Source organism: Apodemus sylvaticus, chromosome 2 (genome assembly GCF_947179515.1).
Source record: "Apodemus sylvaticus chromosome 2, mApoSyl1.1, whole genome shotgun sequence".
Classification (NCBI taxonomy): Eukaryota; Metazoa; Chordata; class Mammalia; order Rodentia; family Muridae; genus Apodemus; species Apodemus sylvaticus.
This window is the reverse complement of record NC_067473.1, coordinates 84,707,279-84,721,554: the sequence shown is the minus strand read 5'-3', so window position 1 is coordinate 84,721,554 and position 14,276 is coordinate 84,707,279. Positions and strand designations below refer to the sequence as shown.

Here is a 14,276-nt window from a genome sequence, read left to right as displayed (position 1 = left end):
CAGTGTGATAAAGTATCCTGAAACAAATAGAAATGGTTTCTTCACCAAGGCTTTTCTCTAGTCTATAAGAGCATGAAGAACTTTCCAGTTCTCTCTTATGAATATAAAGAAGGCAATCTCCTTGGCTAACCAGAGGAAATCTTTTCAGTGTATTTCTGATCCTGTCTTCCATTCCCTTGTATGTTGTCTGATCATCATCAAGTTGACTGGCACCTAGTACAAGTAAATTACATTATCAATTTGTAAATTTATTCTGTATGTATTCAACATGGAGCAATATTGAATAAATATTTTTAAATGTCCCTGTGGGGAGAAGCTGATATGGTTTACTCGAACATGTGGAAATGTGGAATTCAAAGGAAAAAAGTCAATCTCAGTTGTATTCCTCTATCATTCTCCACCTTATTTTCTGAAACAAATTCTCTTACTGAACCTAGAGCTCATCCTTTGGATTAGAGTAACTGGCCAGCTAGCCTGCAGGATCCACTTGTCTCTTCCCTGCCACTTAGTTGGAGGTGATAGATCCATGCTTGCCTTTGACATGGATGTAAGGGATTAAACTATGATCCCCATAGTTGCACAATAAGCACTTTTCCCCCGAGTCCTTTCTTCAGCCTCCTTTTAAAATTATTTTTTTTAATTTGTGCCTACAAATTGAAGTGGATGTTTTCTCTGTTCTGTGTAGTGAAACCTATCTATTTATGTTTGTAACAAATAGCATGTCACCTGTGGCAGTGTGTAAGTTACCAAGTGAAACCACAAGTATAGGTTGTGCCAGTGTCTATATGGCCATCTTTGGTTGTCACCCAGATTTTAGGATTAGGTCTCTAAGGAGTTCTGAAAGGGTTTGGTGAGACAGAGAGCACAACTCAGCACTTGAGTAGTTCCATAACCTAAGGTTTCTTACTGATTGTATTATCAGCTTTGAAAAAAATTCTTCCCAAAGGCAAAAACTGAGTCCAAAGAAAGCCTGAAGGAAGACAGGGCTGGGATCACAGTGCTGAACCCACCACTCTCTGTGTCTGATTCTTCCTCTACTTCCTTTTGCTACTGTTCAGCAAAATAAAATAGAAAACAAAAATCTGGGAGACATAGATATCATTGTTTCAAATTCTGACTCTGTCACCCACTCCTTGTAGTTAGTCTTTCTCTGTTTTGTTTTGTTTTTTTATTAGTCAATACAATGAGGCTTAAGGGTTTGTGCAGGACTGAATGAAGTCCCTTTTCCTTAGGATGGTGGGAAGATCAGTAAGTGTTAGTTATCTTTCTTCTCTTCTTTTCTAATCTGTCAGTCAAGCCTGAATTTCTCAGAGCAAACTGCTATCACAAAATTGTGCCAAATGGAGACTCATACAGTAGAAATGGAGTGCCACAATCCCAAAGGGTTAGAAGCCCAAGATCATGATACCATTGAGGTAGGTTTTTGTTCCAAGGTCTGTGTGGTTGGCTTCTTTTAAGGAAGCTGAGAATGTCCTCTACTTTCAAATGGCCTCTTTTGAGAGCACACTCCAAGGGAGCACATGTTATGGTGACTCCTCCTCTAATTCCATTCATCCTATTGGGCTAGCTTATCTTTAGGACATTATTGACTTTTTAAAAATTTATTATTTATTGAATACCATCTTCATTTACATTGCCAATGGTAAAACCTTTCCCGATATCCCCCTTCTCCTAAGACCCCCAACCCCTCCCATTCCTCTTCCCCCTGCTTCCATGTATGTGCCTCTCCACCCAACACACTCCCTCCTCCCCCACCTCAGTTTCCCTTTGTTCAGGCCTCTATACAGCCTTTACCTGACCAAGGACCATTCCTCCCACTGATACCCAACAAAGCCTTCTTCTGCCACATTTTTGGCTGGCACCATGTGTGCCCCTTGGTTGATGGTTCAGTCCTTGGGAGTCTTGGGGTGTCTCAGTGGCCAAAATCATTGATCTTTTCATGGGGCTGGAAACCCCTTCAGTTCCTCTGGACCATCCTCCAGCTCCTCCATTGGGGACCCCATGCCCAGTCCAATAGTTTATTGTTAGCATCTGCCTCTGAATTTATAAGGCTCTGGCAGGGCCCCTCTGGAGACAACCATGGCATGCTCCTTTTGGTATACACTTCTTGTTGTCCATAATAGGGTCAGGGTTTGTTGACTGTTTATAGGATGAAGCCCCAGGTAGGGCAGTCTCTGGGTGGCCTTTACCAGTCTCTGTTCCACACATTGTCTCCCTTGTTGCTCCTGTGACTATTTTGTTCCCTTTCTTAGAGGAACCAAAGTACCGTCACTTAAGTCCTCCTTCTTCTTGAGTTTGGTGAATTGTAACTTGTTTATTTTGAGCTTTGGGGCCAACATCCACTTATTAGTGAGTACATACCATGTGGGTTCTTTTGTGATTGGGTTGCCTCGCTCAGGATGACACTTTCTAGTTCCATCCATTTGCCTAAGAATTTCATGAATTCATTGTTTTTAATAGCTGAATAGTACTCCATTGTGCATATATACCATAGTTTCTGCATCCATTCCTCTGTTGAGGGACATCTGGGTTCTTTCCATCTTCTGGCTATTATAAGTAAGGCAGCTATTAACATAGTGGAGTATGTGTCCTTATTACATGTAGGAGCATCTTCTGGGTATATGCCCAGGGGTGGTATAGCTGGGTCTGCTGGTAGTACTATGTCTACTTTTCTGAGGAATTGCCAAACTAATTTCCAGAGTGGATTTACCAGCTCCCAATCCCACCAACAATGGAGAAGTGTTCCTTTTTCCCCACATCCTCTCCAGCAACTGCTGTCCCCTGAGTTTTTCATCTTAGCCATTCTGACTTGTGTAAGGTGGAATCTCAGTGTTGTTTTGATTTGCATTTCCCTGATAACTAAGGATGCTGAACACCAGGAGTTTCATCTATAAACTCTATGTCAAGCAGCTCCAGAGGATTCAAACTTTGTTCTATAAGACTCCCCTAAACCAAATTTCTTTTAAGACCCTGACTTTCCATATCTAAAGCCCAAACTATATTTGCTAAGTGATTAGAAACACAGAGCAAATGTCATGGCTGCTAAGAGATTTCACGCAGTAAAATTCTAAGACATGTGAACATTCTGCTAAAAGATACTTGGAACACTCACAAACTTACTTATAGTCAGAATTAAAGAACAGTTTGTTACTATCTTCTATTTTAGTATCATTGTACCAAATACCACCACCTGCTGTTGTTTGTATCAAGGACTTCCCAGAAAGGCTTCTATGTTGAAGTTTGATCCCAGATGGAGCACTGTTCACAGTTAGAGACTTGGAGAAACAATTGGATCATGAGAGATCACCCATAGATCAATCAATTGGTGGATTTAATAGATTGTAGAGATGAAAAATGCATGACTTATAAACTACTTGAGGGGAGTAAGTCTTTAGAAAGAATCCTTAAGGGTCATACTTAATTCATTCTCTCTCTCCTCTCCCTATCCCCCTCATTCCTATTTACTTTCCTATCTTCTTTCTCTGGGTTTGGACTTCTGTAATGGCAGCAGCTTTGGTCATCTACACTCTCCCACTACGTACCCTCTGCCAGAATCCCAAAGTGATGAGGCCAAGAAACCATGAACCAAAACCTCCAAAATTTACAACACAGATACATACACACACACACACACACACACACACACACACCTCTTTTAAATTGGTCATATAAAATATTTATCTAAAAATTGTAAATTGTAAGTATACCCTAGTCACACATCTAGCTCTGCTTGTCGAACAGAGACTTACGCCTAGGGATTCTTTTGTCCTCTTTAGGCTTCTCTCATCTAACTGGAAGCAAACTGACTCTTGGCAATGATCTAATCAGTTCCGTCTATAGGTCCCACTGGGTGCCAAGCCTTGGCAGTTGCTGACAGGGTGGTATGAGAAGAGGTAAGTACTTGGTAACAGACAAGTAAGTCAGATGTGGTGGACAAGGGAATCTTGTAACTGACTGGCTAGCAATCAGGTGTTTATTTATACAGGTTTCACAGAACAAAGATTAATGATTATTCAAAAAGTACAGATTATATCATTTCATCTCAAGACATATGTTGATTATTTATTACATGTTCAATGTTACAAGTTCAGTCATAATTAGAAAGTATAAATAGAACATATTTTATTTTTATTTTCAGCCCTATAACTCTAATTCAAAAAATCTAAAGAATATCTCCTCCACGGTGTGACACGTATGCATCTCCTTACTGTATTAGAGCCTGCTTTTAGGCTGCCATTGTTTGCAGTTTTAAAACACCCCAGACAAACAGAAAATATCTGAATCAGTCTTTTTATTAATAATGAATACTAATTCCTAACTTCTTACATAATATCCTTTCATTTTCTAAGTAGTAAAAGTTTTTTTTTTCTTGATCTATCTTATTTTCGAGGTACTAGGCAAAATCTTCTATCTGTAAACCACATTTTTCATGAGCTTTAAACATATTGTAAAAAGAAGGCCTTTGTCCTGTTACTAATTCTCCTGACCAGTCAGAGTTTGTCAACTATTTCTAAATTTACTCTGTTCCAATAATACTGTTTGAGTTTTCCTGGGGAAAAAGATACCTGGAGTAATGGGTTCATAAACAATTTTCTAGCTATATGCTTATCTGTGTTAACAATCTCTAAGGAGTAAGGAAGACTTCCACCTAGGACCATATAATGTTATTACTGTAAAAGCAGACGACATGGTAGGTTTAGAACTTCTCCTAAAAACACTGAGACATAATTTGCTCAGGAAAAGACTTAAAATGCATCAGAAGGAGAACATCCCCCAAAATGGAACATATAGAGACCAAAAACTAAAAGTGAGAGACAGAAAGACAGTGATCACAGCATTTGACTCAGCATTCCTGGAACTGTGTCAAACAGCTGTGCTGGCTTCATGACTTGTGCCATTTCCGATGGAAATGGTTATGCCAAGGACCTATCTATCTTCTGTCTCTGACCTAACTACAGGAGATTAATTCAGAAATATTCTCTCAGAAGGAGCAAGTATGAGCACGGCAGTGGGTAGGCTTAGAAGCAGAGAGAAAACAAAGAAAAAAAAGAAAAAGCATCTGAGTCCTAAACATGACACAATGTCTCTGTTTTCATACTCTACTGGCCAAAGAAATTGCTGGGAAGAGATAGGACTCAACATGGAGAAACTGCTTTTCTTCTTCATGAGACAAATAAAAAGGTAGAGCTATGTTGCAATCGATTATACAAAGACCATTCTGTCAACAATGGCCACCTTTGGATGCTTATCTACTGCCAGCATCCCTCTCAGGGCTACCTTCAGTGCATGATACTCTCATGGCTAGTTTCAGTTGCATCAGTTGTGCAGGCCAGCCAGGAGTCTTTTTTGCATACTTTCTTGGTTAGCAATGAATTGAAACCACTCCCATCCCTACAATTAAAAACAAACAATAAGCATCAGAAGAATTAATCTATCAACTCCTGGGCCTAATGTGAAATCAACAAAACTTGGACAACAGCAAAGAAGGAGGAGAAGAAGGAAGAAGAGGAGAAGCAACAGCAGCAAACTCCAACTCAATGAAAGCAAGCTAGAGCCTCACCTCTGATACAACATGACAGAAAGAAATTGGCACTCAAAGAAGCAATATGCACAGTTTCAAAATCACAAACAATGAAATGCTAGGATATTATCTCTCCTCGAAAACCAACTAGTACTACACTAGGGGAACTACCCAAATGAAACCCAAGACACATAATTTAAAAGAAACATTATAAGCACAGCCAAAAATTCATAGAGATTAAGGAAGACACAAACATGAAAAAGAAAAGCCCAAATGAATTTACAGTGGATTAGAATATACTCCTGAGTAAAAACCAAGTATTTGAAAGATCAATTTGATAAAGAAATAGAAATACTGAAGAAAACTGGAGCTGAAGTAAATATTGGATTAAAAAATTAATAACCTAATTAAGATGCTCAAGGAAAAGCCTTACAAAAATAATCAAGTTAGAAAACACTATCAAGACTTGGAGATAAAGTGAGGAATAAAACACATAGTCAAAGAATAAGAAAATATTTAAAACATATGAAAGTGGTATTAAATAATTTTGGAAGACTAAGGCCAAAATCTATGAGTTATAGATGCAAAAGAAGACAAATCTTAGGCCAAAGGCCTAGATCAGAAAAGAAAACTTCCCCAAAGTAAAGGAACACATTTTTATAAACTTACAAGAAGCACACAAAACTCCAAATAGGAAATAAAATCCTCATATCACATCATAGGTGAAAAACTAAAAATGACCAACTTAGAGAAAGTATTGAAAGCTGCAAAAGAAAAGACATAGTCACATACAAAGAAAACCTGCCAGAGTAACAGCTGACTCCTCAAGGATACATAGACAGCTGGAAGAGCCTGGAGAAATGTACTCCACATTCAGATGTTAATGTAGATTACTGTATTCCACATAACTATGTTTCATGATTAAAGAAAAAATTATTTTCCAGGATAAAAGAATCCATATCCACCAAACCAATTCTATAAATTATTCTAGAAGCAATAATTCAGACTGAAGAGAGACTGAAGCTAGATCATGAGACCAAAGAAAGAAAATAAATGCAGTTATAAAATTATTAAAAGGCAAAGAAAAATAAGAATACAAACAGGAGAGAGAGAGAGAGAGAGAGAGAGAGAGAGAGAGAGAGAGAGAGAGAGAACAATCAACACCTTCCATCATTCTTTACATGGAGTTTACATAGTAGCAGTTAATGACCTAACTCCACACTCAAAATATATCCATACTAAGTTTCATAGGGAACCACTAAAGAGCCTAGACAGGCAAAGTAATCTGAAATAAAAAAGAACAATCTGGAAAGATTCCGATACCAGTGTTCAAGCTATCCTACAGAACTCTAGTAGTAAAAACAGCATGGTACAGACACAAAAGTAGACGGGTAGAGCATTGGAACAAAGCAGAAGACCTAAACATGTAATACAGTTGTTTGATATTTGACAACGTGTCAGAAGTAAACAATGAGAGACAGCATTTCCAATAAATGGTGCTGGGAAAACAGAACGTCCATACAGGAGAACAAAATTAGTCCCAAAGCACCCTGCACGAAAGTGAACTACAAACAGATGAAGGACCTCAATGTGAAATCTGAAATGTTGAAACTGTTTGAATAAAACATAAGCAGTGTAGGAACCGACTCTCTGAACCAAATTCCACTTTATCAGAAATTAGTCCCCACATCTGAGAAACGGGGCCTCATAAAATTAAAACTCTTCTGTACAGTAACAGAATAATGAATTGAGTAAAAAGGAAGTCCATAGAGTAAGAGAGAAACTTTGCCAGAAATACATCTTATAGAGGTTTAATACGCAGATTATACAAAGAACTAAAAAAGTAAAACAAAAATCAAGAAAACAGATGACCCATTTTAAAAATGGGCCATGGACTGGAATAGAGAGACCTCAAAAAAGAAATAAAAAACAGCTTAAATATATTTCCTTAAAGCAATTCAACATCCTTAGCGATTACAGAAATGAAAATTGAATCTACTTGAGATTTCATCTTATCCAATCAGACTGGCTATGACCAATAAAACAGGTGATAACAAATTCTGGAACATATATTGGAAAATGGATCAAATCCTCATCCACTGTTGGTGCACACACTCTGAAAATCAGTGTACAGAATTCTCAAAAAGCTAAAAGTACATCTACCAGGTGACCTAGCTATACCATTCCTTGGCTTACACACCTAAAGAACTTAATATTTCACTAGAGATACTTGGCCATGTTCACTATGAGTCTGTTCAAAATCGCTAGGAAATGGAAACAATGTACTTCAATGGATGAGGGATAATAAAAAATATCATGCATACAATCTGTAATATTATTTAGCTGTAAAGGAAATGTAAATAATAAAATTTGCAGCTAAGTGAGGAACTGGAATATATTATACTGAGTGAAGTAACTCAGACTCAGAAAGACAAATGTCACAAACATTCTCATGTATAGACTCTAGCTCCAAATATTTAGATGTGAGTATCTGTCCTGAAATGACCTAAAAGCCAGGAGAGTAGAAAGGATCCATTAGGCATTGGGGCTTAGAGAAGGGCAGCTCTCTAGAGAGAAGGATAATGCGACATAGGTTCTGTGAAGAAAAATATGGGAAAAAGAAACCAACGGGAAGAGGAAGCAACAGAAGGAGATGGAGGGAGAAAAAAAATAGATAACACTAGAATGTTATAAAAATAATAGGAAAATGTTATTTTATAAGCTTACTAAAACTATATATATTCATCTACAATATGCTCCTGCAAAAGAGGGGCAGAAAGATTGTATGAGCCAGAATATTAGTGTGTTCACTGTAAGATTGTGTCTCTTAGTAATATTAGAAGCTATACCCATAAACCAGACACTCACAAACATGACTACCCAAAAAGGTAGCATTAGATAGATTCAACAGCTTATATTTAGGAAGATATGTGTGTATACATATATTTCTATGTATCCAATAACAAGTAATACAAAAGAGGCCAATATACTTAGAAATAGTTTATGTATATAAATATGCTTTTATTATATATTATATGTAACTTATTTATATATTTACATGTAATCTGTGTATATATAAACTATATCTATATTGGTAGATTAGACAGAGAGATGATATGTAGATAGATAGATAGATAGATAGATAGATAGATAGATAGATAGATAGATAGATAGATATTCTACACTAGGTGATAATGCTCTCCCAAGATCCAGACTAAAAAAAAAAAAATTCCAGTATGAAGCATGGGAAATTTTACTATGAGTTGCCGATTGGTGCTCAAAGTGACTTCCAATGTAATACAAACTATTGTCATTGCCTTCAGTTGTCTCCCAGAAGTTGAAGATAAAAGCTTATTGGTGAAGACACCTCACACTTAGGAATCAAGCTGGGCCTGACTTTGAAGCCTTCTCATTGAGGACTAGCTCTCAGTAGTATTCAAGATACTTTGCTAGATGCAAGGACAAAAAACCAATCAGTAGTCCTACATATCTGTAATGCATACAGAGCACAATTAATGACCACCCTGGTAAGATATCCTCAATGGTGCAATAATGGTACCTTTATCCTGGAAACAGCTAGCAGGTGTCTAAGTAGACGTAGGTCTCCATTAACAGAAAATTAATGCCTGGTACTGTAAACCTAGCCAACTACCTATCACTGGAGAAGTCATAGGCCCAAAAGAAAAATATTCTCCTTTTCTTTCTTGTTTAATTTTTTTAAGTTATTTTGAGACCAGATCTCACTATGTAACTCTGACCTGGAACTCACTATGTAAACCAGGCTGGCCTTGAACTTACAGAAATCTGCACATTTTCACCTCCAAGTGCTGGGATGAAAGGCATGTTCCACTACACCTGGCAGCCTGCCATTTTTAAAAACCATTATAATTGCTAACTGTATTCTAAATATCTATCCTTATACCCAGAAGTAAGTGTAGCTCTTACTCCTTACCAAAGAGGCTTCTTTTGGCAGGAGATGGAGACCACTGCAGAAATTCATAACTGTTCTAAATGCAAAGAACAACTTTGGATAGAGTCCCCTGCGACAATAGATACATCTGCAATGCAAACCCTACACTACACCCAAGGGAAAATGACAGAAGATGGGACAGAAAGAAATGTAAGACCTGGAGGATGAGGCATTTTATTACCAGACAGTGTATGTGGGAAAAGGAAGCTGCCCCCATGAAATCTCCACAGTGTGATTGCTTAATGACAATACCCGCCGCCATGCAAATGCTGAGAGGACCACAAGGCCACATTTCTCTGTGAAGAGATGAAGTCAAGTCAGTGGCTGATGAGAGAGGGAATACCTTTCACCAGGAATACGCTCCTTGATAGGTTATCCAATACTCTGTGATCAGTCCTAACACACACACACACACACACACACACACACACACACACACACGCACACGCACACGCACACGCACACACACACACACACACGCACACGTACACATACATACACTCATACATATTATGTGTAACATTAGAAAAAAGAGGTAATGAATTTGAGAGAGAGTGGGGGCATAGGAAAAGTTAAAAAGAAGGAGAGGGAAGGGTGAGTACAAATGTACTCATGTATGAAAATCTCAAAAAATGTAAATTAAAATATTACAAAGTTTAATTAGAGAGAACCTGTGATTATAAATAATATGTTTTGGAAAATAGTTTCATACAGTTAAGAAGTTACCCGTCAAATACACAGTGAAAATTTATCTGAATTAGCATATGGAGTTTTAGTTAGGAAGTTTTATCTTTTTCTTTGTTTTTTTTCACATTTCTGACTTAAGGGTAATTTCAAAAATATATTTAGGAAACCCTCAGGCATGATTTAATTTCCTTTTGTGTATTCAGTACTGAGAAAGGTTTTTATCAAACAAAAATATTTTGGGGTACCATGTATTATATAAAAAAAGAGCAGAGTACATCAGTTAGAAGACTATAATGTACCAAAATCTACTTTCTGAAAAACACATTTTAATTCAGGCAGCAAAAATAATGTTGAAAAATTTGTCAGTGATGTGCTGCCACCTGCTGTACAATCTATGTAGGCACGACTGGTCTTTTTTTTTTTTTTTTTTTTAATTTTCTACATTCTTTGTTTACATTCTAAGTGCTTTCCCCTTTCTAGGTTCCCCCTCCTCATATGTTCCATAAACCCCCTTCTCTCCACCCATTCCCCAATCACCTCCCTCCCATTTCTCTGTCGTGGTACTCCCCTACAATGCTGGATCAAGTCTTTTCAGGACCAGGGCCCTCTCACTCCTTCTTCTTGGGAATCATTTGATATGCTGATTGTGTCTTGAGTATTCAGAGCTTCTCAGCTAATTAATATCCACTTATCAGTGATTGCATTCCATATGTATTATTTTGTGATTGGGTCACTTAGGATGATATTTTCCAGTGCCTAAAAATTTCATGAATTCATTGTTTTTAATTGCTGAGTATTATTGCATTGTGTAAATATACCACATTTTCTGTATCCATTCATCCATTGAGGGACATCTGGGTTCTTTTCAGCTTCTGGCTATTATAAATAAGGCTGCTATGAAAATAGTGAAGCATGTGTCCTTATTGCATGCCAGGGAATCCTCTGTGTATATGCCCTCAAGTGCTGGCCCGCTCAACAGCTGTTTAAAAAAAAATGGTGAAAGAAACCACTTACGATGATGTTTTAGGGGTCAAACCCAATGCCACCCAGGAAGATTTGAAAAGGGCATATAGAAAATTGGCCTTGAAGTACCACACTGATAAGGATCCAAATGAAGGAGAAAAGTTTGAAAAAAAGAAAAGGAAAGGAAAGGAAAGGAAAGGAAAGGAAAGGAAAGGAAAGAAAAGAAAAGAAAAGAAAAGAAAAGAAAAGAAAAGAAAAGAAAAGAAAAGAAAAGAAAAGAAAAGAAAAAAGAAGTTATATGATAAAGTAAAGGAGGTGAGCAGGCGATTAAAGAGGGTGGAGCAGGTGGTGGTTTTGATTCACCCATGGATATCTTTGGTATGTTCTTTGGAAAGAGAAAGGAGAGGTAAAAATGTTGTTCATCAGTTCTCAGTGACCTTAGAAGACTTGGATAATGGTGCAACAAGAAAACTGGCTCTGCAAAAGAATGTGATTTGTAACAAATGTGAAGGCCAAGGTGGTAAGAAAGGAGCAGTAGAGTGCTGTCCCAACTGCCAGGGGACAGGCATGCAGATCACGATTCATCATATTGGAACAGGAATGGTTCAGCAAATCCAGTCGGTGTGCATAGAGTTCCGGGGTCATGGAGAATGCAGCAGTTCTAAAGACAGATGTAAAAGTTGAAATGGAAGAAAGATAGTTAGAGAGAAGAAAATGTTAGAAGTTCATATTTATAAAGGGATGAAAGATGGTCAGAAGATAACACTCCATGGTAAAGGAGACCAAGAACCAGGACTGGAGCCAGGAGATATTATCATTGTGTTAGATCAGAAGGACCATGCTGTTAGATCAGAAGGACAAGGTGATCTAACATGTGTATGGATGTACAGGTGGTTGTCACATTGTGTGGCTTCCAAAAGCTAGTATCTACTCTTGACAACTGAACCATAGTTCTCACTTCTCATCCAGGTCAGACTGTCAAGCATGGGAATAGAAAATGTGTGCTAAATGAAGGTATACCAACATACTGACGGCCATATGCAAAGGGATGTCTAATCATTGAGTTTAAGGTAAACTTTCCTGAAAATGGCTTTCTCTCTCCTGATAAACTCTCTTTGCTGGAAAAACTTCCTGAGAGGAAGGAAGTAGAAGAGACTGATGAAATGGATCAGGTAGAACTGGTGGACTTTGATCTAAATCAGGAAAGACGCATCATTATAATGGAGAAGCATATGAGGGTGATGAACATCACCCCAGAGGTGGCGTTCAGTGTCAGACCTCTTCATGGGCCAGTCACTCTGACATTCTGTATGCAGTAGTGAATGTGGGAAGGACTGTAATCATAATATGCTCACTACTTGGCTATTGTTTTTGTTTTAATATTCAACTATAGTAGTGTTTTAAAAGTTAAATGAAGAATAAACACAAATATAAAAGCTCAAAAAAAAGAAGAGATATATATCTGCTTTTTCCTATGGTAGACACCACAGTCTTGACAAAAGTAATCAGAATCCAATCCATTTAAGTATTTCTCCCTGTACATACTCTGTGATCTTTAGTTTTTAATCAACTTGACAGGATCTATAATCACCTAGAAGACAGGCCTTTTAGAAGGTCTGTTAACGATTACCTTGATCAAAGTAACTAGAGTGGCTAGGTTTCTGTGGTTAGGAATCATCTCCCTCTTGCTAATAGGCCTCGAGTCCAATTAGACAGATGTTGGGCATCACCCAGATATGAGTGCTGCTATTGCATCATTGGGATATCTTGCCATCCTGCTTATCAATATAGTTCACGACATTGACATCACAATTAGCTGAGACTACTGATTGTTTTCTTCTCTTGGCAGCTTAAATAGCACCTTCTGGTACTATGAAAGATAACAAAAAAAGAAAGCTTTCAGATTAGATCCACCTCAAACTTTATCCTGTGCAATGTCTTCAGCATAAGGGTTTCCTTTCAATTGCTGAGAGGAAGACTTGGACAATAACAGTATACTATATTGTTTGGGTAGTTTCTTGGATACCCCTTACCAACAACTTGAATGGAGATTTCACATGCCAGGTATTTGTTGATAGATTATGACATACATACATACATACATACATACATACATACATACATACATACGTTTCTAGCTAGAGATTACCAAAAGTGTACTGTGTAAGGTCATGTCTATACCTCACAAGCTGCCTATACCACACCTGGCTGCTGTGGATTAGGAGCCTGGACTGGTTCTCCTACCCCAGAATCTTTCATAGCATACTCTGAATTCTGGGCTAAACAACCCAACATTTCATTTTCATGTACACACACACAGATGTAGAGAGGAAAATGTTTATAATCCTTAGTATGATGACATTTTATATAATAAAAATATTCTAATGTCAATATAAAATATTCTGTTGTTAAACAAAAACAAATGTTCTCTGGAAAAGAAACAACAAAAAAAATCTCAACACAAATGACTAATTCATCAAGATAGCTGCTGTCTTAAGGGTTTGTTTGTTTTTTTAATTCTTTAATCTCTTTTCACAGTCCAGTCATTATCCCCCTCCAAGTTTACCCTCAGACAGTTCTTCATCTCATTCCTCCTATTCCAAGAGGATGTCCCTGAAACCCCAACAGACCTCCCAACCCCCTGGGGTCTCAAGTTTCTCAAGGGTTAGGTGCATCTTCTCTCACTGAGGTCAGATCAGGCAGTCCTCTACTGTATATGAGTTGGGGACCTCATATCAGCTAGTGTATGCTATCTTGTTGGTGGCTCAGTGTCTGAGAGATATCTAGGGTCTAGGTTAATTGAGATTGCTGGTCTTCCTATGAGGTTGCCCTCTCCTCAGTTTCTTCTAGCCTTCCCCTAGTTCAGCCACAGGGGTCCCCAGCTTCTGTCCTTGGTTGGGTGTAAGTATCTCAGTCTAATACTTTCAGCTGCTTGTTCAGCCTCTCAGAGTCCAGTCATGCTAGACTCCTGTCTGTAAGCACACCACAGCATCACTAATAGTGTCAGGCTTTGGAGTCTTCCCTTGAGCTAGATGCCAGTTTGGGCAAATCAGTGGACCTCCTTTACTTCAGTCTCTTCTCAGTTTTTGTCTCTGTGGTTTTTTATAGACAGGGACAATTCTGGGTCCCTGTTTT

At 38.0% G+C, this 14,276-nt stretch overlaps 1 pseudogene; it reads left to right on the top strand.

Moving 5' to 3' along the window:
- The first annotated feature begins 11,171 nt into the window (after positions 1-11,171).
- On the top strand, positions 11,172-12,582 carry LOC127677492 (dnaJ homolog subfamily A member 1-like; annotated as a pseudogene).
- The last annotated feature ends 1,694 nt before the right edge of the window (positions 12,583-14,276 follow it).